The following is a 23,330-nucleotide window of genomic DNA, read 5'->3' on the forward strand; positions in this document are numbered from 1 at the left end:
CTCTCTGGGTGATCTCTCTTTTATGCCTATGGAATCCATCCATTCCCTGAAGAATCTGAGACCTCACCTCCAGACCACTTTCAAGCTCTAGGCCTAGATGTCTGAGTATCTACTAGAAATCTATTAGATATCATCTAGCTACCTCCAACTCATAATACCTGAGCCTGAACTCGGTCTTCCTTTTCAACCTGACCACCTCTCACATTTTTCTTATCTTGGTTAGTGAGAAATCATTATCTACATAGTTGCCTAAGTCAAAATTTTCGGTGTGTAAGAACTCCCCTCTTCCTTGCCACCCTCACCCAATAGATATGTTTACATTACTTTTTCTCCTTCTGGTTGGGATCGCCTCCAAGGTGGGGTTCCTTTCTCATTATTTACTATCCCTGCCTAGCCCACAGCCTGATCCAGGATATGGCTAATGAATAGGCATATTTTCCCTATAACTTTTCATTTTTTATTGAAACATATGCACAAACACGTGTGTGTTAGCAAGCATATACATATAGTATTCACACAAGTCCTTCAAGTTCACAAACTCCTATCTAGTCCTTTCACTCCCTCAATTTACTGGTGAAATTCTTATATCGTGCAGGCCTATAGGCATGTGTAGTTGTTTAGAGGACATGGATGGAGCATTCTCCAATGATAACTCCTAATTCCTTCTGACAAGTTAAGCCACACACGCCTGTCTGCCAAACCATTTTCAGACATTTCTCAACCATTTTCCTTCCCCTTTGTTAACAAATTTTCAGAATTTTTTTATAAAAGAGAAAAAATCCTACCCTAAGACATTATTTTGGCCTTTATGAATATAGTTTGAATTTCCAGTTGACCATTTTCCATTCTGTCATTAAGGCGTATTTGGGAAACAACAGTAAATAACTCCCAAGCCCTGCCATTGTTTCTTTATGGCTTATGTTTCATGCTCTGCTACTTAGCCGGCAGGGAGGGAGCTTAACTGACAAATCCAATTTCTGTAGCTGAGCTGATATCATCCATGATTCAAAGCCGCAGTGAAAAAATTACAAATCAACCTCAGCCACATTTTTTGTTGCTCTCCTTTCTGAGAAACACACATGCGTAGACAAAGAAGTTCCATGCTTGCCAAGTGGTACCAAACAATCCTGGTGTGGAATGAAGAAAAATTGTGAAACCATAGAGGGTGAAATTATTTAAACCATAAAAGCAAATGACTCTGTTTCCCTGGCCTTTTAAATTGCCTCCTTTTATGCAGTCTCCATCCTGCACAGTCTGTTGTGTTAATTAGTTGTTTTCTTGTCCTGAAATTGCCCTGAAATGGTGTGACTCTGTTAACAGTACTTGGATGGGGCCTCCCCTTGTGGCACAGCAGTTGAGCGCTGGGCTGCGAAGCTGCCTGTAGCCTCTGCAGCGCCGGTTCGATCCCCGGCCGCCAGCGAGGGTCCCACATGGCACTCAGACCTCTCCTGCAGCTCCCACTGCTCCCCTCAGCAGTGTACTTTATCAGTCTACCTGTTCTGTTCCCCACTCTGGCTCTGGTGAGTTCTCTCACCCTCCTATGCTTCTGACTGTACCCAGTGCTTGTATGAATAAATCAATCTTTGAAAAAAAAAAAAAACAAAAACAGTGACTCCTCAAGAACAACTTTTAGTTGGAAAAATTATTATAAAAATAGCATCTCTCCAGAATCCAATTTGTTCTTTCCCAACCCCTGCATTGGCCAAAGCCTCATTAGCTGTATGAGTGTTTCTGTTCTGTCTTACTTTGCTCATCCTCACTTCTGCTTGGCATATTTCCTTCCTATTTTGAGCACCAGTCAAAATCCTACTCATTCCACAACTTAAAAGACTTTCAGGTTCATATTATGCTGTGTTCACATTCTATACTGCCCTCAAGTATCTGGAGTGTACATCATAGATGTCTGATAAATATTCACTAAGTTGATGTTGATATATGCTCAGGAGATTGCTAATTTTATGCTTCTGTGATCTTTTATGTAAACAACAGAACACATCGTAAAAGGTCACTTTCTTTGCCTCAGCAGCATATATAGGAAACAGAGGGGAAAAGTATGATTGTGAAAGAAAAATGAAGTAGACAAACTATGTGCAATTTAGAAAAAGTTTTTTTTTCCTAAAATATTGAAAATATCTTTTTAAATATGCAAAGAAGCAAAACTCTCTAAGGATGACACATAATAAATAAATTGTGCTTCACCAACTCATTACTCCTTAGATCCCACCGAATTATCTATACTAATATAGGAAGATTGATACACAAAACCCAAACCTACTTATATTCACATTTTGATAAACATTTTAGATTCTTGTTCAGCTACCTTATTTTCTTACATTTTAACTGCACTCTTATTAAAGTTGGTTCTCCCTAGTTGCTTGGAGAAAAGTAGTTTTCTACTTTCTAGTAGCTGCTGAGAGTTGGAGGTAGCCAGTTTAAGTTTACGTTTGCTATAGAGAAGCTGCAAAAATCTACATGCAGCCTAAATTCAAGAGGCTGGTGGTCTTACAAACCAAAGCATGATCAACATTCATAGCCATGTTTGGAAATTGCACCCAGTTCTATTTGTAATTAACGGGTAGGGGGTGAGTCTAGAGGCTGAGAGCTCAGCCACAAAGGTGATTAAAGGATTGGGAAAGTACTATGAGGGAATTAAAAGAAACTGGGATTAGTCAGCTTGGAAAGAAAGGAGGATAAAGGGCAATTTAATAGCAATCTTTGCGTAAAGAAAGACACTTAGCAGAACATAGTGATCAGTGTTTTCCCTCTCACCTGAGGATAACACAAGAGGCTTAAACTGTAGTATTTAGATTTGAGAACTATATAAGGAAGTATCTACTGACAAGCCAAAACAGAGTAGAATACTGAGAAATATGGTAGAATTTCCATCTATAAGGAGTTAAAAAATATTTTTTCTGTTCTCTTTGGGTACTTTAAGAGAACTCATGTTCAAAGACAATGCTGTAGATTTGGTGATTCCTGGAATGCCATCAAGATTGTGGAATTATTATTTTTAAACACTTTGTCATGGGTAGCAAGAGGGAAACAATTATACCAATCAACTCAGGAAGCAATGTGATATAGAAGAAAGGAAACTTATGTGTGGACTATAGAGAAAAAAATGGAAAGAACTAACAAAATGAAACCAAAACAAACCCTAGAAATATGACTGCAGAATTGAGGCTTCTAGAAGGGGGCTGGGAGGGTGGGAACAAAGGTGGGAGGGGCCCAGTGGTCTAAGGTAAAGGGATAAGGGTGCTCTGGTGATGGGGGTAGTGTGGTGATGTGGACGCCACATGGGTATGTATCTCTTCCCCTAAATTATGTACAGTATCGTAAAGTGTTACTTAAATAATAAAAATATAAGTGGTTAGAAGAAAAAAAGTCAAAGGAAGTTGATTATTTTCCTGGGTATACTATAATTATCTGCACTCTGCTTTAGTTTTCTCATTTGTAAAATGAGAGAGCCAAGCCATTGGAATGTTTAAAAGCATCACTTTCAATAAGCACAGTTTAAAAGCCTCTTCAGGGTCATTCATTTAGAAAGACTCCTTAACATGATATCTCATCTATAGGTTATCATTTTACAGATGAGCCAGCTCAGGGTCTGGCAGGTAACAGTTCCACCGCTGAACCATGAACACCCAACTCAGGGCCTGAAGGACTAAGTGACTGGCCAGTTTCGCAGCCAGTTTCAGAACTCAGTAGACCCCATGTCTCTGACTTCCAAGCTCACATTGATTATCATGCTCTGACATTATACTTGAGAATCATTTCTTAGTTTTCTTATTCTTTACATCCCTTTTCTTCCTTACAGAAATATTTATTGTTAATAATATGGTAGGTACTGTGCTAGGTGCTGGCCATACACAATGGAATTATGACAGAGCCTTCAAGTATTTTTATTCAAAGAATTAAAATTTAAAGAATTAAGGTAATGAAAGAAGCTTTTGGATTTTTCCAGTTAGGTAGATACCTTCAATAATATGGCCATGTCCCACATCTGTTTCAGAGGCAGAATGATGCGAGGTAGATACATATGTCCTTCAAGGCTTTGCCTGCTTTTCTTTTACAGTCCCCTCTCCCTTTCTCTCTCCCCAAGCCTTCTGATATGGACCCCAGCATGACTAGACATAGGCAGAACTTTCCCAAGTCCCAGACATAGGTTCTGGATCCTAGAAATGGTCCCCATCTGTCCCCTTTGGTCCCAGGGCTGTAGCCAATCATTCAGTCTGAATACTCCCTGAGTTCAACTCTCTACTCTGCCACTTACTAGCTGTTCATCTTAGATAAGTTACTTAAGCCTTCTGGGAAACAGGGTAATCCTGGTCTCTACCTCAAGGGCTTGTCATTTAGCATTTGAATCATTATTGTTACTGGAATTGAACATACAATACAAATGAAGCTATGATTATTACTAAGAAAGCAATATGTGTTAGAACTCAGTAAGTTTTAGTGTTTTTTAATTCCAAGATAGCAAGCTACTCTTACCCTCCTTACTGATGGTCCCTTCAACCTAGTTCTGAGCAAACTTTCAAGTCCTATCAGTTAAAATTGTCCTTTTTTCCTGAAGGTTAGTAAACTAGGTGCATTTTTGTTTGGAGACAGTGTGTAGAGTGGTGATGTGTTCATGTTCTGTCTTTTGACCAACCTAAGTTCAAGTCCCTGCTCTACCCTTTAATTGGAGAAAGTGTTCCTTGGGGTATGGTGGGCGTGTCTGTTTAAAGGTTTTTTGTTTTTTAAAGATTTATTTATTTACACAAGAACCAGGGTACAGGCCAGATGCGTGGGAAGGTGAGAGGTTTCACCAGAGACAGCGTGGGAAACAGAACAGGCAGACTGACGAAATACAACTGCTGAGGGGAGCAGCGGGTGAGACAAGAGAGGTCTGCTGCACTATGTGGGACTCTTGCTGGACAGCCGGGATTGAACCTGCGCTGCAGAGGCTGCAGACAGCCTCACAGTGCGGTGCTCAACCGCCTGCGCCACCAGGGAGGCCCTATTTAAAGGTTTAGAAACATCTGCTAGGCATTCATGTATGTAGTTTTGTTCCTATGGAATTGTTCTACAGATCATTATTATGCCATTTATTATTATTGTTATCATTATTATTATTAGTGATAGTAATGATGATTGTTATGTGTTAAGAGCCTATTTTGTGCCAGCATTGGGTTATAATGATTTGTATACATTATGTTTAATTTTTACAATAACCATCTAAGTGATTTCATCCCCATTTTAGAGATGAAAACAGTAAGACTAAGGGAGGGTGACCTTATCCAAGATCATAACCTATTAAATGGCAGAGCCAGAATCTAAACCTTGACTTCTTTAGTTCCAAAACACAAGGCCCATGATCGTTTTCACCATAGTTCTTTTTTCACTGTGCTAGCCAAGGCAAAAGGTCTTACCTGTAGGCCAGGGATAGAGGTCATAATGTCTGTTGTGTTCCTAGGTATGGTTGCTAGGTCTTCTGGCAAAACAATTCATATTGCTTAATTGATGTTGAATCATTATTGTTATTAGGATTGTAAAATATTATTTTATATCTTGCATCAATTTTCTTACCTTTTCTACACTTTGAAAATGTACTAAAACCCTGAGAGGTTTATTTTTAGATGCTGACCTTGATTTTTTTTTTTTTAAGGAATTTAGTTCTGTTTATCACTTTGGGTCTACCTATAACAACTGACATATCAGGCATGTTTCATAGATTTTAGTTAAATGAAATGAATAAATGAATGAATGAATGGGAATTTAGTACTGTTTAAAAGCAGGTTTCTCTTAAAACACTTGAAATTGTGAAAAAATTCTCTATAGGAGTCAGATAATCTGTGCTCTAGATTTCACTTGGCCACTGACCAGCTGCATGATTATGTGAAGTAACTTTCTTGACCAACTCTCACATGCAGTTTAACTTTTGCACAATGATGGACTTCAATCTATATGATTGCTAAGTTTCCTTCTAGTCAGCTCTTGTTCCCTTCTGTAGACTGTAATAAATGGATAATAAAGTATATTTTCTCAAAAACTCATCTGGAGACCTAGAAATTAGCAAGTTTAGGAGTAAAGCCTAGTGTTCTCTAAAAATATTACTGTAGTTCTTAACCTACATACAGATAGCTTCCAAAGTCTACTTGTTCCTAAGCTCAAAACGATACTTTTCATGCAACAGCTAATATCATCTTTTGCTGATGTGTTAAGTTGACAGAGACATGGCTTTATATTTTTGAAAGTTAATAAGTTAAAAGTTCATTTGTAAACAAACTTCTACAGACAGCTCATAAGTAATTACTTTTTCTTACATTAAATTTTATATATTTAAATCTTTCATTTTGACTTACAGTTGCCATGTTGATGAAGCTAATATGGTATAATGACCATGAGCTGGAGAACCTTGATTGTGTGGGCTTAATTCTTGGCCCACCTATGGAGTTCTTGACACTTAAGATTTCTTATAAAACTCTTTCCTGGAGGGGCCTTTGTGGATGAGATAAGCAACACATTGCATTTTACAATAGTACACATTAAGAACTAAGATGATGGGGGCCTCCCTGGTGGCCTAGGGGGGTTAAGTGTCATCACTGTAAGGCTATTGGCAGCTACTGCAGCACGTGTTCAATCTCCAGCCAGGGAGGTAACCCACATGGTGCAGTAGACCTCTCTTGTCTTGCCTACTGCCTCCCTCAGCAGTGCATATCAGTCAATCCACCTGTTCTGCTCCCCACTCTGTCTCTGGTGAATCCTCTTACCCCCTGCCCCCCCAAACACACACCTCTGGCCTACACCCCAGCTCTTGTATGTATAAATAAAAATAAAATCTTTAAAAAAAATAATAATAGAACCAAGATGATAAACTATTCAAAACATCTGGACCGTTCTCAGTGCAGGCAAGAGTGTGACATTATAGAAGATGCCTCTGGCTTGCTTTTCTCTACTGTGACAAAAATCTTTATTGGTCTGCTAATTATTCCAGTTCCCAGGACAGTCTGATTGACTGACTCAGGTTATAAGTCTATTATCTACAGGAAGCCCCAGCACCTCGACTGACTGTCCCATCAACATTGCCCATAATAAAGGTCAGGGTGTTGCCCCAAAGCCAAATCAGCATACCCCTACCAAAAGCAAGGAATGTTTAAAAGCCATACAGTTCTACAGGGTAGAAATAGATTCAACCTGATAGTCAAAGAAATAGACGACTATTCAGGGATTTCTGCTTCTTTGCATTTGCCATACAGATACTTAGCCTAGCTCAGGAGTGCTTGGCTGTAATTTTCATGTTCTTTTGCCTCCATTGTGCTTTTAGAATCTAAATCAGTAATTAGCAAGAGGCATCTTTGGTTGTTATAATTACTTGAAGCAAAATGAACTTTAAAAAGTCTTTGTGGTAAAAATCACAATCATCCTCATTATCACATATGGAAGGCCAAAATTAAGGCTATTCATCAGAGGTAGACTGTCAGAAGAACATCCCAGTTAGTTACTCTCTAGCTTTTGAGTTCTGTGGATTGACAGAATTTGAGTCTTTGAGGTCTTTGACTAGAGTGACTTCAAACAAATCAGCAAGACAGATATTTCTGCTTCTATAGGCTGAGGGATTTAGAAGAAGTCATATTGTGGATAATAGATTATAGTAACAAAGGGGATTTTAAAATGAGGACAGCACATTGATTTGGAATGCTTTCTCATCTGTATTTACTTATTCTTAAATATTTTCCTTCATGCTTTCTTTTTCAAGTGGATGACCAGCTGCATGCCACCTTTTTCGCCTCTCTTTGCCTTTGCTCCTGATTCCTTTCTCTTTTATATCTCTCCACTTTACTCCCTCTAATCTGTGTTTTCTCTCTAACTCTATTTCATTTCTTCCTTCCATTTCCTTACATGGAAAATTTCCTTTTCATTCCATAACTTCTATTCCTTTTCTAAAATTTTCTTCCTTTCTCCTACTTCAAATCAGCATTGTAGTCCTCTACTCGCAAACTTCTCTATTCACTGTTAATCCCCAGTGTGTTTACTGACCTGTGGGCCAAAAGTCAAAATCTTCAGGGTCCTCTCTCCATGCCAGCACAGTGAGAAGCAGCAGCTATCATTGCTCAACCTGCGTCTTGTGATCCATGAATCAATAGCTAAGAATCCTGTCAATGAAAGTTTACACATATATGTTTGTGTGTACACAGGATATTGTGACAGTGTTCAAACAACTAGTGTGCCAAATGGAGAGATACTTGGGTTTTTTTATGATAGGGAAGAGAATAGCAGGAAGCTTTGCCTCAATTAACTTCTTTATTAAGTTAATGGATGAGGTCCTAAGAAGTTACTTAAGGGAAACAGATGATATTAAAGAGAGAAATGGGGATGAGAGACCAATAAGTAATTGGGCTTTAGTAGATCCTGTTGGCACATTATTGACAGCCCACACAAAGGATGTTTACGGGTGCAGTGATAGAACTGCAGCAGAACCAGGAAAAAGATGGCAATAAATGGTAACAAATCCTGGTGATTCATATGTTTAAATGAAAGAGAGAAGAGGGCAGTATACATAATGAGAAAGGACAAGAAAATGAAAGTAGAGTCATACTGATAGAGAAAAATAGAAATTCAAGGAGCTCTGCTTGCGTCAATACAACATTACATGCTAAACAACAAACGGGGAACATGCTATTATACTACTCAGAGGCACTGTCTAGTATGCTTGAGGGAAATATAAATGAGACAGTATTAAAATAGTATCTTAAAAGAATGTTACTTCAGAAATCAATTCCCCAAGGAAAAGAATTTGAATAGATGAAATGAGTAACTGTGGTAAGAGATTCTGACTGCTGCCAGGTTAACTGTCAAAAAAGAAAGGCAAGATGGTGCTACAAACCCTGAGTGGTGGGAAACTAATCTGGCCTAACAAATGAGCCAGCCCACCCATTGTTTGCCAAGTACTGTGCTAGGTGCTTTACATACACTTCTAATTTAAGCTTCACTATACACAAAATTGAAGCCAAAGACTGAGAATAATATCCATTGGGAGGAAAAAGCAGAGGGAATTTTCTGAGCCAGGTTCCAAGTCATAAGGCTCAGAGGGAATAACTTTGGTTTTGTCAAGTCAGAATGAACAGCCAAAGGCAGCAGACATAGGATATTGTCAGAGGTAAATCACCCTGCTCGGTTTGTTCTGTCTTTATTGCAAGGTCAGAGGACCATGACAAACCGGCCAAATGTTTCCAACCATGGAAATCCCCTAACTTTCCAATGGCTGCAATTCCACAGCTCCAAGGTTTTACTCACAGGATGGCTGTCTTCCAGCTTTCAAATCTTTCCAAGTTGATTAATCATTTTCTTCTTCTTACTCATTCAGGCCTCTAGATAATATAGCTGTAGGTACTGGATGGGCCATATAGATCAAGGAAGTCAGATAAGTTGGCTTGATGTGCATCTATAAAAAAACCTAGAAGATGTTGCCAAATAAGCACACTATCCTCAGATGCTAGCATGTGGACTATGGCCAAAGACCACTTGCTCATTCATGTGTTGGAAGTGGGATATTTTCATGTGTATTAGAAAACTTGGGTATGTGTGGGTATTTTCATTTCTCACACTAAGATGCGGTATTATAGACCATTTATTAGATAGTAGAATTCTATTATGACAACTTATTTTTATATCTATTTATATGGACTATGAGTCAGAATCATCACCCCCTAAAAATAATAGCAACAGCAGCCACACATAGAACTTATTGTCAGCCACAGGACCGAAAGTTCAACTCTAGATGTTTAAGCCAAAGTCATATATATTGACCATATTATTTGTCTGTTTTAAACTCCTGGTTTGTTCATTCACTTCACAGGCATTTGTTAGGTACCAGAGTGTACTAATCCTTGGAGATAAAGTTGTGAATAAAATATCACCCCAGATTTAAGTTTTACCTTGTGTTAGTGCTTTGTCATTGGTATAAATGAAATGCTTGGGAAAGCACAAAAGCAGCCAACATTTCTATGAAGGAAACATTCAAATTGGAATTTCAGGCATACGTAGAAAATTTTTAGATTGACAAAGGTGGGAGGAATGTCAGCCATAGAGGGAAAGCACGTGTCAATGCAAAGAAGTGTGACAGAGCACAGTGAGTTCAGGGTAGAATAAGATTGTTTTTATGGGTTGTGGCAAAAAAAAGAAAAAAATGGGCCCAAACAATTTAAACTGAGATATGATTGTGGCTGACCTTGTATAGCTCGCTAAGGTATTATCCTGTAAGTACTGGAGGAACTTATGGAGGCTTTTAAGAAAGAGAGTAATTTCATTTGACTGTATTTTCAGGAAGAGAATGCTAATGATAATGTGTGGTGGGACAAAAGGGTGGAAAGGAAAAAAGTACTCGTTAGAAGCTGTTGTGTAGTCTAGGAATGGTACATAGCAGGGGAAGAGGTGAGGGGAGAGATCTGAGATCAAAATTCAAAATAGGCCTATAAAGACTGGTCGGTTACAGGTGTTGATGTCTGCATGATTTCCCAAGTTAGGGACTTGGGTCTCTGGGTGGATCATGATATTTTCAACTGGACATTCAGAGGAAAAGTCATCTTGGGGATGAAGAGGGCATTTTGTGACATGAGATAGCTTTTCAGGTAGAAAAGTCCAGTCGGCAACTGTGGCACTGGTAAGGGTCAAAAGGACGTCATTCGAAAGCTACCTGAAGTGCCTGGAACTGATTTAATCAGTGAATTAAGAGAGAAAGGGGCCAAGGACAACAGAGAGTGTAATTTGTTCAGATTGTGGATCAAGGAATCTATGCATGCTCTACAGAGAGAGTTTAGGAATTTCTAACTAGTTGTTGCACAACCATGTTTGTTGTTTCTACGGCAGACCACACTTTGGATTCTGTTCTTTTCTTACACATGACTAATGCGTTTTTTTAATGAGGTTGGAAGTCTCAGTCAAAGACTAGCAGGACACTGACCCCTTCTAGGCTGTTATCTTTGTGTGCAGCTTTGGTGAGGAATTAGGGAGTTATTCTCTGAGACTGAGAAACACATGCTCCCACTCTGCTTTCCTAGGCTGACCTGGATTCCAGCATGCTGGCCCTATGGAGACCTACAGAGAGCCACACAAAGGGGTGTCATTTGTATGCAGCCCCTTAACTGATTGTAACAATCTGTCCCTTAAGTTTCTGAGAAAGCACACAAATGGATTCTACAGTCCTTGCTCATTTTCAAGGACACTTTTTGACCTTTCATCAAATCAGCCACCCCACCCCCCACCCCCCATTCACCTGCTATTTCAATTATGTGAGCTGTGATGTATCTGCCTCAAAACTCCCTGTCCTGGGAAGTTGCCTCAGAAGAGAACTATTGGAAAAAATGTTTCTGCTTTTGAGCCAACTCAGGGATTTCAATCTTTTCCAGCACACAGAACACCTGGATTCAAGTGTCTATTCCCTCCTGACTCTGGGAGAATGAGCCGCATCTTGAACCGAAGCTCATAAGTGCATTGAGAAGCTATGAGTCTGTTTCCTCCTGCTGTTCACTGAAGCAATGAAAAAATAAATGAATTCAGATAGTCCCGAGGCAGTTTTAAGTATCACAAGCTGGGGCTCAGCAGTGGACTAGAACTGGGGCCTGGCCTTAACACCAGATGCACTGTCCTGCACACACTGCTGGAGCCACCCCCTCCCAGATGCCACGCTTGCTGCTTATGAAGATAATTGCTCACCCTGACTTACAATCTTCTTTCGCACTGCCTGTAACTCCTTGTGCTTAGACCATAAGAGGGCTAAGATAAATATTTTCAACATTGGGCTTTGCCAGTTGTAAATATTAGTTAACGTATAAAAAAGCCTCAGAACTCCTTGATTGCAATCTCCTTTACTAATGGCAAAGGAAAGGTGTATACATTGATCCAAGATCACAAGCTGGCAATGGGACCCAGACATATTTTACTTAACTCTCCCAATGATGTCTTCACGATAATAAGAATTTGATATTGGTGTTAAAAAATTGAGATGTACTATATAAAAATCCATGTTTCTGACTGTTCTTGACAACTAGAAGCCTGGCAACACCAGGCTACATTCTCCTGGGGTGGCAATTGATTACTCCTCAATAGTTGCTCTCCCCTTCAGAGTGGGCCAACCTCTCCCATTTGCCCAAGTCTCTCACTCCCTATTTGTCTGACTCCTGAGCCCCCTCCCCATATATGCTAGGTGTCTTGTCTCTATAGGCTTTTGTGGGCTCTAGTAGCAGAGTTACTTAGAACACTTACAAATTAGCAGGAGGTTTCAGACACATTATTAACAGCTTTATTAAGATTTAATTCAGATACCATAAAATCCACCCATTTAAGGTACAATTCAGTATTTTACTATTATACACAGAATTGCGCAACTATTGATATCGCCACTGTAGAATTTTAGAACATTTTCACCCGAAAAGAAATCCTGTATCCATTGGCAGTCACTCTCTACACGCCTCCCTCCTCCTCCACCCCTAGGCAACCACCAATCTACTTTCTGTCTCTATGGATTTGGGTTGTTTCTACTTTTAGCTATTATAAATACTGCTGTTATGAACATTTGTATACAATGTTTTTGCAGGGACATATGTTTTTATTTCTCTTTGGAATAGACCTAGTAGTGGAATTTCTGAGTCTGATGTTAACTCTTTGTTTTAACATTTGGCCAAATTGTTTTCCAGAGTGACTGCAACATTCTACATTCTGGCCATCGCTGTATGAGGATTCTAGTTTCTCCACAGCCTCACTAGCACTTTTTCTTGTCTAGTTGCTCAAAATAGCATTTAATTGTGGTTTTGATAAAGAACTTTTTTTTTTCAAAAATAGAATTCATTAATTTTTACAAGGAAGTGTCACTGATAAATGATGCTAACCAACCCTTACTCATCAACGGAACTCTCAGCTTGGTCTCAGTTCTGACAGCCAGCCCACATCATGCAATGTGTTATATTGCTGAGCTGAGGTCTGTGGGGGAACCTGTAATGGATTGTGATGGTCCGTTGTACTGGGGCTAGGTCACCTTCCCAATGACTACTTATATCTGCTTTAAGTATCCTTATAAAGGAGACCCCACAGAGCTCACTTGATCTTTACACAATGTGAGGCTGCAATGAGCACACTGTAGTGTGCAGCCTTGAAGAGGTGGCCCAACAGAACCAGACCATGAGGAATAAATTTCTATTGCTTATAAGTCACCCAGTCTGTGGTACTTTGTCATAGCAGCCTAAACTGCCTGAGAACTGACCTTCCTAGAAAGGAAGTGATTGCCCAGCTCCAGACTCAGGTTCTAATTCTCTACACAAAGCTATATTTTCTCCTTACTCCTTTTTTAATTTTCTTACTCTAGTATATGGCTTTGATGTATTTTCTTCAAGTCACTCTTTTCTACTTTTGTTCATTTCTCTCTCTTCTTTCAGTCTTTCTAGCTTCCATCCACCTATCCTTTCAGACTAGCCTAGGGCTACTGATTCAATTTTGAGACTTTGGAGCCTCCTTAGTAATCATCATCAACCACCAAATGTAACCACATGAGGCCTCTTTGCCCAACAAAATCTGATACAATTATCAAATGTTCCAAAAATCTCACTTCAATTATTTGGTTCCATTGTTTCCTTAAGTATTTACTGACAATGTTTTTCATTGAGACATTTTGGCCACCCTATGTGTAATTTAATATGTGATTTTGAAAAATGAAAGTTCTTAGGGTGGGTGTGAGAAAAACTACATTAGCCACATTGTTCTGACCCACAACTGTCCTTATTTTTATGTTGTCTACCCAGAAGGTCACAGTCTGATCACGAGAACATCCACTTAGGCATCTGGGGCAGAGAGATCTAGTCACCAAGTGTGACACTGAAATTGTCCAGGAACTCCCAGCCCTTCTTTATCAGCAGCTGTGGCTTTTATAGAGCACCCTTATTACCCTGGGTGTTATATCTACAATAGTAAAGACCTCCTGGGGGGCTTTAGTTTCCTTCATCTCAGAACAGACCTCGTCTGTATTAAGTGAAATGACTTAGAACATCACCTTTCACCCCAGGGTCTGGAAGCCTTTAACAGCCTCAACTCCACACTTCCATACACAACCACTTAGGGAAGGACAGACAATAAACAGGAACTTCTGGTAATTGTCTGGTCAGGGAGAGTGAAGAGAAAGAGAAGATGGTATCCCCCTAGCAGCATAAGCTTTTATCCTCAGGCCACTATGACTTAAAGCTCATGTGAGTGACCTGTGAATTTTACTACAGCCTGTATATAATTAATACTTTACTTGCTTAATCTTTCTCTTTAAAAAAAAAAAGATTTATTTACACAAAAACCTGGGTACAGGCCAGATGTGCGGGAGGGCGAGAGGATTCACCAGAGACAGAGCGGGGAACAGAACAGGCAGACTGACGAAATACACTGCTGAGGGGAGGAGCAGGCGAGACAGGAGAGGTCTGCTGCGCCATGTGGGCATCTCCATGGTCAGCGGGGATTGAACTGGCACTGCAGAGGCTGCGGACAGCCTCACAGCGCTGTGCTCAACCACCTGCACCACCAGGGAGGCCACCTAATCTTTCATTAGAAGTTCATAATTTGCTAGGAGGTAAAATGGTGATAAAAGATGATTTATTTAAAGAAGTTAGAGCTTTCAGCTGGCACAGGATCTTGCTCTTAATGGTGAGTCACTAGTGGAATAAGATAAGGTGTCCAGAAGACAAAAGGTTTCTTATTTTCCTGCTGCCTGACATTTGTTCATATCCCTGCCCTTGTTCACTTCTCAAGGAAGTAGGTTCTATTCTCATACCCATCCCAGCTTGTTGTCATACCAGAACTCAAGGACTTCAACCCCTGGAAACTTGCTTTGATGTTTATCTTTCTGAAGATTTATAGAACTAGTTTGTGTTTCTTCAACTCAGGCTCTCAGAGAAGGAAAGGTTAACATACCTTTTTGTTGGCTAGGATGGGAAGAAGTTGCGAAGGGAAAGGAAAGGAATTAGCATTTGCTTTGCCTCAACGTCTGTGCTGGGTACTTTATGTATATCATTAAAGTGACCAATGCATATGTGTGATGTGCTGAGAGAAGCAATTCCAGTGGGCTCACCATCTTTGAATGATTGTCGTTTCTTCTATTAGCCAGTAACTGTTTTTGTGTTTGCATGGTTTTAATCCCAGATACTTTCCAGAGTCTATTATATGATGTCTTCTTGTCTTTCCTGTCAAATCTGGCTCTGATACATCGACAAACCCAAATTGCATGTTCTTCCCTCTCATGAGAAGCTACTCTGGGTTAATCTTAGCCTCAAACACTCTTTGTTTTCTCCTTTTTTCTGCTTTCTTTATTTGTTGTGAGAAAAGAATGTTTATGCTCTCAAATTGTCAATTATGATATCATAATAAAATATTTGATTTTCATCATTTTGGTGAAATCTAAGTCTAATAAATATTGGTTCTATTTATTTATTTTTAAATATGGAACACTTCACTAATTCAAATGTCATCCTTGCTACAGGGACCATGCTAATTTTCTTTGTATCACTCCAATTTTAGTATATGTGCTGCTGAGTTGAGCACAAATTCCATTTAGATTTTAAACAGGCTGGCAAGAGCAGCAGAGGTCTTGCTACTCTCTCTGAGACCTCACCATTGCCTGCTCAGACTGTTGAGACCCCAGACCTACTTCAGGGAGGGTGCCAGAATGGCCAGAGACCTCACAACCATCCATGTAATCCTGCCAATGCTCTTTCAAACCAGCATTCTTCAAAGAAATGGAACACATATTGCTGAAATTCATATGGAATCACAAAAGACCCCAATAGCCAAAGCTTTCCTGACTGGAAAGGAAAATAATGGGGGTACTACACTTCCAGACTTCAAACTGTACTACAATAATTAAAACAGCATGGTACAGGGACAAAAACAAACATGCAGACCAATGGAATAGAATTGACTGCATAGAAATAAAGTCATGCATATATAGTCAACTAATCTATGACAAAGGAACAAAGAATATACACTGGAACAAGGAAAGTTTCTTCAATAAATTGTGCTGGGAAAATTGGATTGCCACATGCACAAAAATCAACTCAAAATGGATGAAAGACTTGGATGTAAGACCTGAAACCATAAGATAGATAGAAGAAGACAGGCAAAACACTTCATAACATAAACTTCTGAAACACCTTTCAGAAGTTTTCTCCAGAAGTGAGGAAAATATAAAGAGCTAGGCTACATCAAACTGAAAAACTTTTGTAAGGCAAAAGAGAAATGACTAAATGAAGAAACATCCCACTGAATGGGAGAAAATATTTGCATACCATATATCTGGTAAGGGGTTGATATTGAGATTCAATACAATTCAACAAAAACAGAGCTCACACAGTTCAACAAAAATCAAAACCCAATCAAAAAATGGGCAGATGTGGGCCTCTCTGGCGGTGCAAGGGTTAAGACACAACCTATGAAGCTGTCAGCAGCCTCTGATCTGATCCCCTGCCAGAGAGCAACCCACATGACTTGGCAGACCTCTCCTGACTTGCCCACTGCTCCCCTCAGCAGTGTACTCTGATCAATCTTCCTATTCTGTTCCCTACTCTGTCTCCGGTGAATCCTTTCATCCCCACCACACCTCTGGCCTGTACCCCAGCTCTTGTATGCATAAATAAATAATTTTTTTTTAAAAAAAGGGCTGAAGTGCTAAGAAGAAAATGCAAATGACCAACAGGCATATGAAAAAAAAATGTGTATTATCACTTATTATCAGGGAAATGCAAACCAAAACCACAATGAGATACTACTACCTCACACAGGTAGAATGGCCCATATTGGAAAAAAAGTACAAAAATAGAAACAACAAATTCTGGTGAGGGTATGGAGAAGGAACCCTCTTACACTGCTGATAGGAATATAAACTTGTCCAGCCACTATGGAAAGCAGTTTGGAGGTTCCTCAAAACACTAGAAATGTATCTATCATGTGATGCATCTATTCCACTCCTAGTAATTTACCCAAAGAATACAAAAATGCTAATCAAAAAGTAAACCTATACTCCTATGCTTATTGCAGTACTATTTACAATAGCTAAGATATGAAAACAACCTAAGTGTCCCAAAACAAATGAATGGATTGAGAAGATGTGGTATAGATGTACAATGGAATACTACTCAACAACGAAAAAGATAAACTCATGCCATTTGTAGTATCATGGATAGTGTATATATTTTAGGGTTATAGGTTCACCCCTCCTCAAGTGTATGTTATAAAACCACGACCATCCACCCATCACCAGAGCATTCATAATCCTCTACCACCTTTCATTGGGCCACCTCCACCCTTTGCTCATACCCCCACCCTCCTTCCCCCAACCACAGTTCTACAGTCAGACTTCCAGGGTTTGTTTTGATTTGGTTGAATTTAAAGTTTTTAGTTTTCAGGTTATTTTTTAAAACAACATATTGTTTCTGTTCCCCCTTCCCCCTACTTCCACCCTAGGTAGTCTAGCTCCTGTGTTTCCCCTACAATTCATAAGACCATCACATGCATCCCATACCCCAATCATGTTCCTTTCTTCATGAATTCTAGAATCAGACTGAGTTTGTACCCCACTGCCAGAACTTCTGAACTGTGTGGCCTTGGGCACTTACTGCTTCATTTTCCTTATCTGATGACACTGATTTGGTTATTATTAGGATTACATGGCCTGGCAATTCCTGCCCTGTCTCACCCGACTTGAGTTAACCCGGTAGACAGCTGCCAGATTAATTTGTCTCAGCATGACCATTCAAGCTCAGAAGCTTTTGGTTCCTGCTCCCTGTGCCTTGGCATCTGCAGTTCTTCCAGATTAATCCACACTACCCTTTCCAGATCCATCTCTTGCTCTCAGCCTAAACACATATCCCCAGCCAGTCTGGACTAGTCATCATTCCCTAAAGATTTACTTTCCTCACGTTACACTTGACTTAGTCCATCCTCTTTGCCCAGAATGAACTATTTTGTCATCTTTGCTCTTTAAAAATCCCATCACTCTTCAAGCTACCAACCCATGCCTAACCATCCTCACTAGGAAGCAGTGGTTGGAGGTGACCCCAATCATAAACTCCCGGATAATCTGTACTTAGATGGCACCTGTCACAGATTCCCCAAGATGGACATCTAATGACGATGTCCTCTGTCCCCCTCTAGGCTGAAAGGCCCATGAAAGTAGGAAGCCCCTCTTTTTTACATGTCAATGCTTGATGAATATTTGTTGAATAAATAATGAAGCCCTCTTTCATCCCCTCAGTTTGAATTTTATAGTTTCTTCTGATGTTTAAACAGAGGAAGGTAGAGTGTATATGCAATCAGGATTTTTGCCTTTTTTCATCAACATCCACTTTCTGAGTGTTAGAAACTGTGCTAATTTTCTAGGGTTAAAAATAATTACAGCTATGACTTCCTGAGCCCATCCTAAGTATTAGGACTCATACTAAGTAGATACTTTTCACAATATCTCCCTAAAACTCACAACAACAATATGAGGTCGATATTGGGTTGATGGAAAAGTCGTGACTCATTTTTGCTTAAAAACACAGAAAAAATACATTATGACTTTTCCAACAACCCAATATTATTATCAGTGTGTTGTCAATGTAAACTACAGGTCAGAGACATTAGTAACTTGTTCAAGATTGCCTAGTTAGGATTTGAGGTCAGGTTGTCTGAGCTGAGGGGTAAAATGTAGTCTATCCCCCAAATTACTAAGTGTCCAGTAGAGAAGATGTGTGAGCTTATTCTTACCTTCATAACTTCATCTTCTGGTCTTCAACTGCACTGGTCTTCTTGCTGTCCCTTCAGAGGGCCAAGCTTATTCCTGCCTTGGGACACTTGCGTGTACAACTGTCCGGACACTTTCCAGGAATGCTCTCATGAGTTTCACATGACTAGTGTGTCTCATCATTCAAGTCTTGGCTAGAAAGTCATACAGAGAGACTTCCCTGAGTTCCCCAGATAATGTAGCACTCTTGATTCCCACCCGCTCCATTTATTATCTACCCCAATTGCTGGATTTTATATTCTTCTGTTTCAGTTGATCACATTTACTTATTTGTTTATTTGTTGTCTGTTTCCTCCTGCTAGAATTATAGCCCAGCAAGAACAGAGATTTCTTCGCCACTCTGTCTCCAATATCTGGAACAGGGCTTAACACGCAGTAAATGCTTAGTTGTTGGATGTTGAATAAATGGATGAATTATTGAATTGCTAAGTGTCTCAGGTTGGGTTCTGCAAAAGCAGGTACTGAGTGAACTTTGGGAGTACAAGATGTTTCCTAGGGATCAAAACTTGTGAAAGGAAGAGAATGAACAAGATTGAGGAGAGGGAAGAATTGAACTTTGGTACCCAACCCAGAGGCAACTTCTATAATAGAATAAATAAAAATTTTAAAATTAAAAATTTCCCGTTAGTAAAGAGCTAGTGTTATCGTTTAAAATCAGGTTCACTCTAGAACTTGTTGCTAACTTTTTCCCTACTCCCTCCCTCACTATGCCTCTTAGTTAAGGGATATGACCCACTTCTGGAAGGCCATGACCTTCAGCAAGGAGTTCCTCTAAAACTGAGCTGAAGCTGAAGGAGCTCATGCTGGAGGCTATCTGCTGAGCATACTCCCTAGAGCTGGACAGCAAATCCTTCCTTGAAAGGGGCCTTCAGACACGTGTTTTAGTATTTAGCATATTAACAATAAAACCATAAAGAGTGGTAACTCATGCATTATCATCCAATTATTAAGACTTGGTCTTCAGAATTAATATACATCCAAAAGCTGGTACTAGTTATATTAGAAATTTTAAAGAAACCAATATTTGTTGATTTCAAATCACTCATGGCTTTGATTCACATATAATAATCAGTGGCATTACTTTCTTTTTTTTTGTAGCCATAATTATTTGTATTATAATTTTTGGAAATGTACTAAAAACTTGCCTAGAATTATCATGGTTGTGTTTTGTTAGTGACAAATCTTCAAGATCACGGTTTAGCCTTAGCAAATTCCAGTAAATTAAAATTTCTTTTTTTCTTTTTGTAAAGCATTATTTAAATGTTTTCCTATTGTAAATTTCCTCATATTAGAAAACCTGTAGGCAAAAAGCAACTGTCTGCATGTTATTTTATATTCTAATTGTTTATCTTTTGGTTAAGTCATCTAACATGTAAGAATTATTGATTAAAATCACTATTGTCATGGCTGGTATTATTTTGCATTTTCTGGGATCTAGAACTAGTCAATTTTCTTTTAGTCCAGCCTTTTTCTTCTTCTTCTTTTTTTTGTTCACTTATTTATAGCTCTGCTGTGGATATGCTTTGGAACCTTAGTTTCATTGCTTCAATTGATCTGTGGTAATTGACACACTGCACATTTAAGGGTATTTTAAGGGCATCTTCATTATATGTAGACACATACTCCTTGATAACTCAAATAGACTATGATGAATCCCCTTCATACTGTATATTTTTGAATTTTGATTGGCTATGTTGGTGTGTTCCCCTTAAACACAGGACTGAAAATCTGACTGTTTGAAACAACTAACCTTTCATTTCTGCTAGCATTTCATCATCATGGGCACATCCTAGTCAAATTATATGTTGATTGTAATCAATCGATGTAGAGACTTACTCTCATTTAATTTTGTGCTGAATTTACATTTTCCCAGTTTGGAAACTTCCAGGATTATTTTATCAATTTCATTTTCTGTAATATATCTCCTTATAATGTCCTGCTCCCAATCTGTTGCTTTTCTGTTTAGTTGCTCTGTCATTGATACCTGTTTAATGCAAACAAAATAAAATGCTGATGTGTTGGTGAGCTCTGTGCTGCCATCTAACATGTTATGCAAACCAGTATTTATGCTATTGTTATTGCTATGAATTAGTCTAGTAGTCCGTATCTCTGCTATATAAAATGTGACTTAACCTTAGGAAAGAAAAAAATATTTTTACTGAAGTCTAATTGGCTATAGTAGAAATGCATCAAAACCATAGAAGCTGCATTTCCTAGGAAGTTGAGGCTTTTTCCTGTATTGGGAGTGGTAAAGGATATGCCCAAGAACTTGGGACAGATACAGCACAGGCAGACAAACAAAAGATCTGTAGGGCAGGACTTCCTTTTTATTCCCTGAGCTCTCTTTCCCATTGTCTCAGAAGATAGGGCAAATACCCAGACAGAAGTTGCTTCAGTATTGTCTTTTATTGATAGGCTGCTTGTGTTCAGTGATTCCTCTGGCCCATAGTGTCTGCTGGGCAGTTGGAGGCTTTTTAAAGCCCTTCTATTGTTAGAGAATAATTAGGGTGAATGAAACAGGGGCTAGGGGTTAACAACAATTCTTTGTCGCAAGCAATTGCTAGTCTTGGCATCAGTATTGGTAACAAGACCAATCTACTGGAAGGAATAAAAACAAAGGATGCAAAGGTTGCGGTTGGTTTGTCTAATCCATCCAGCAAATCCACCCATGCATGGCCATTGTGCCCTGTGAGCTCTCTGGAAATGCCTTTGGTCACACTGCATTCCAAACTACCGGGTGGGTGATCTCAGGGCAGTCTTATACATGGATTTCCTAGAATGCTTCCCAGAGCAAAAAAGGAGATGCACAGGTGTTGCCTTGGCAATTAATCAGTATACCACATAAAGAAAATAATCTCCTAACATTTGGGTAGATGAATGAGGGTGGCATGAAAGGCTTATGATCTTCCCCTTAGAAGGAGGAGTTAGAAATGTCCTAACAAAATAGCTGAGATGTGCCGATTGGCACCAAGATGAAAACACCTAGGCACAGCCATGACCTGTGTCCTCATTGTCTCCCCTAGTTTCTATAGACCAGTCAGGTTCAGTCCTTAATCCCACTTACATCCACCCAGTCAGGATGGGTTCCAGCAAATTAAGTGGGTATAAATTTAATACTTCCAGTTCTCACTGGAAGGCTTTACAAACCAAGTACCTGTCTCCCCTTACCAATTGGGGAACTAACGCTGCTGCTAAGTTCTGAGGCACATAGACTTCTGGCTGTGGTCACGCAGATTCCTACCTGGAGCCCAGTGTTCACATTTTATGGCATTGTTGTGATTTTCTAGAGTGTGACACTTCTTAATGTTCTTCTCTCAAATCAGCTTTCCATCAGAGGTTCCCAAGCACAGATGCCAGCCTCAAATATTGCATTCAAATTGTACAACCAGAGTTACTCCATTTGTCTTTTCCTATTGCCTATCAAAAAGGACAGAAACAGAGGCAGTTGAGAAGTTGTGTTTCCAAAGAGACTTTTGATCTTACACACTTATTCCCAAAACGTAAATTCCTGCTCTCACAATTTCAGTAGGGTTCAAATCCCATACTATTGGTCTGATTTAGAGCCTTGATAACTTAAATTTTGAAGTTTCAAACCAGAAGTGTCCAAGGTCAATATTAAACTCTGAACAGTGAGGCAGAGGTGGTGTTCACCTCCATGTGCTTTGAAAGTGTATCTGACTCTCTTGGGTCTGTGCATATAAAGAAGGTGGTTGTCAGGGAGGAGGGGGCACAGCAGTGCTTATTTTCAGTTTGTCAGCTGCTCTGGAAAACTGCCAAAATGAATGAGATACAACTAGCCTTCAGTGTTGTTATAAGCCACGGAGAGGCAAGGCCCCTCCTATTAAAAGGCTCTGTGGAATTTAAACTTAAAGTTTCATGTGTATTAGGTTTGGGGCAAATGTGAAATCCATGAACTTTCCTCAGGAAAATGTTGGCTCCCAGGAACACCCAGCGGGCCCTAACTCTGGACAGAAGTGTGTCTTGAGGGAGAAAGGAGAATCCTGCACCTTTCCATACAGCCTCCCGGCTGTTTGGCCAGAAGAGAAAGATTGATGAGAACCCTGATTACATCTGTCTCCACAGCCTCCAGCAGATTATTAGAAAGGTCTCAAAAATTTTTTTGGATACAAGCAGTGGAAGTTCCAGTAGAGGGGGGTGGGAAAGAACGAAATTTTCCAGGCCCAAGTGTGCCAGGATATATGCAAACATAGCAGCTGGGGAGACTGAGGAAAGCTGAGCATTTTTTACAAGAGACCCCACCATCATCCTTAAGGGATCCAGGACCTTCAAGACAAGGGATCTTCCATATGTAAATCTGGTGTGGCCATGATTTCTGAAAGAGAAATCCACCATTGGCTTTCTTCTAGGTCTGAGTTTTGGCCCTGGTTGGCAGTCAAGTTCCAGAATCCTCTACACTGTGACTTTGGTTTGGCTTCCACATCATGAAAAGTCCAGGCTGTTTTTTTTTTTTTTGCCCCCCCAAGATTTATTAATTTATTTATACAAGCACTGGGTACAGTCAGAAGCACGGGAGGGTGAGAGAATT

At 39.6% G+C, this 23,330-nt stretch overlaps 1 protein-coding gene and 1 non-coding gene across 12 annotated transcripts in view; one reads left to right on the forward strand and one right to left on the reverse strand.

The window, feature by feature from the left end:
• The window catches only part of RAD51B (RAD51 paralog B), a 538,718-nt gene that overhangs the window by 306,388 nt on the left and 209,000 nt on the right, over positions 1 to 23,330 (forward strand). The window lies entirely within an intron of this gene.
• Positions 15,439 to 15,546, reverse strand: LOC119239590 (U6 spliceosomal RNA). Its single transcript, XR_005123876.1, has one exon. It is a non-coding gene; the product is annotated as a U6 spliceosomal RNA (small nuclear RNA).

This window comes from Talpa occidentalis, unplaced genomic scaffold, assembly GCF_014898055.3.
Source record: "Talpa occidentalis isolate TD23 unplaced genomic scaffold, MPIMG_talOcc4v2.1 talOcc4.11, whole genome shotgun sequence".
NCBI lineage: Eukaryota > Metazoa > Chordata > Mammalia > Eulipotyphla > Talpidae > Talpa > Talpa occidentalis.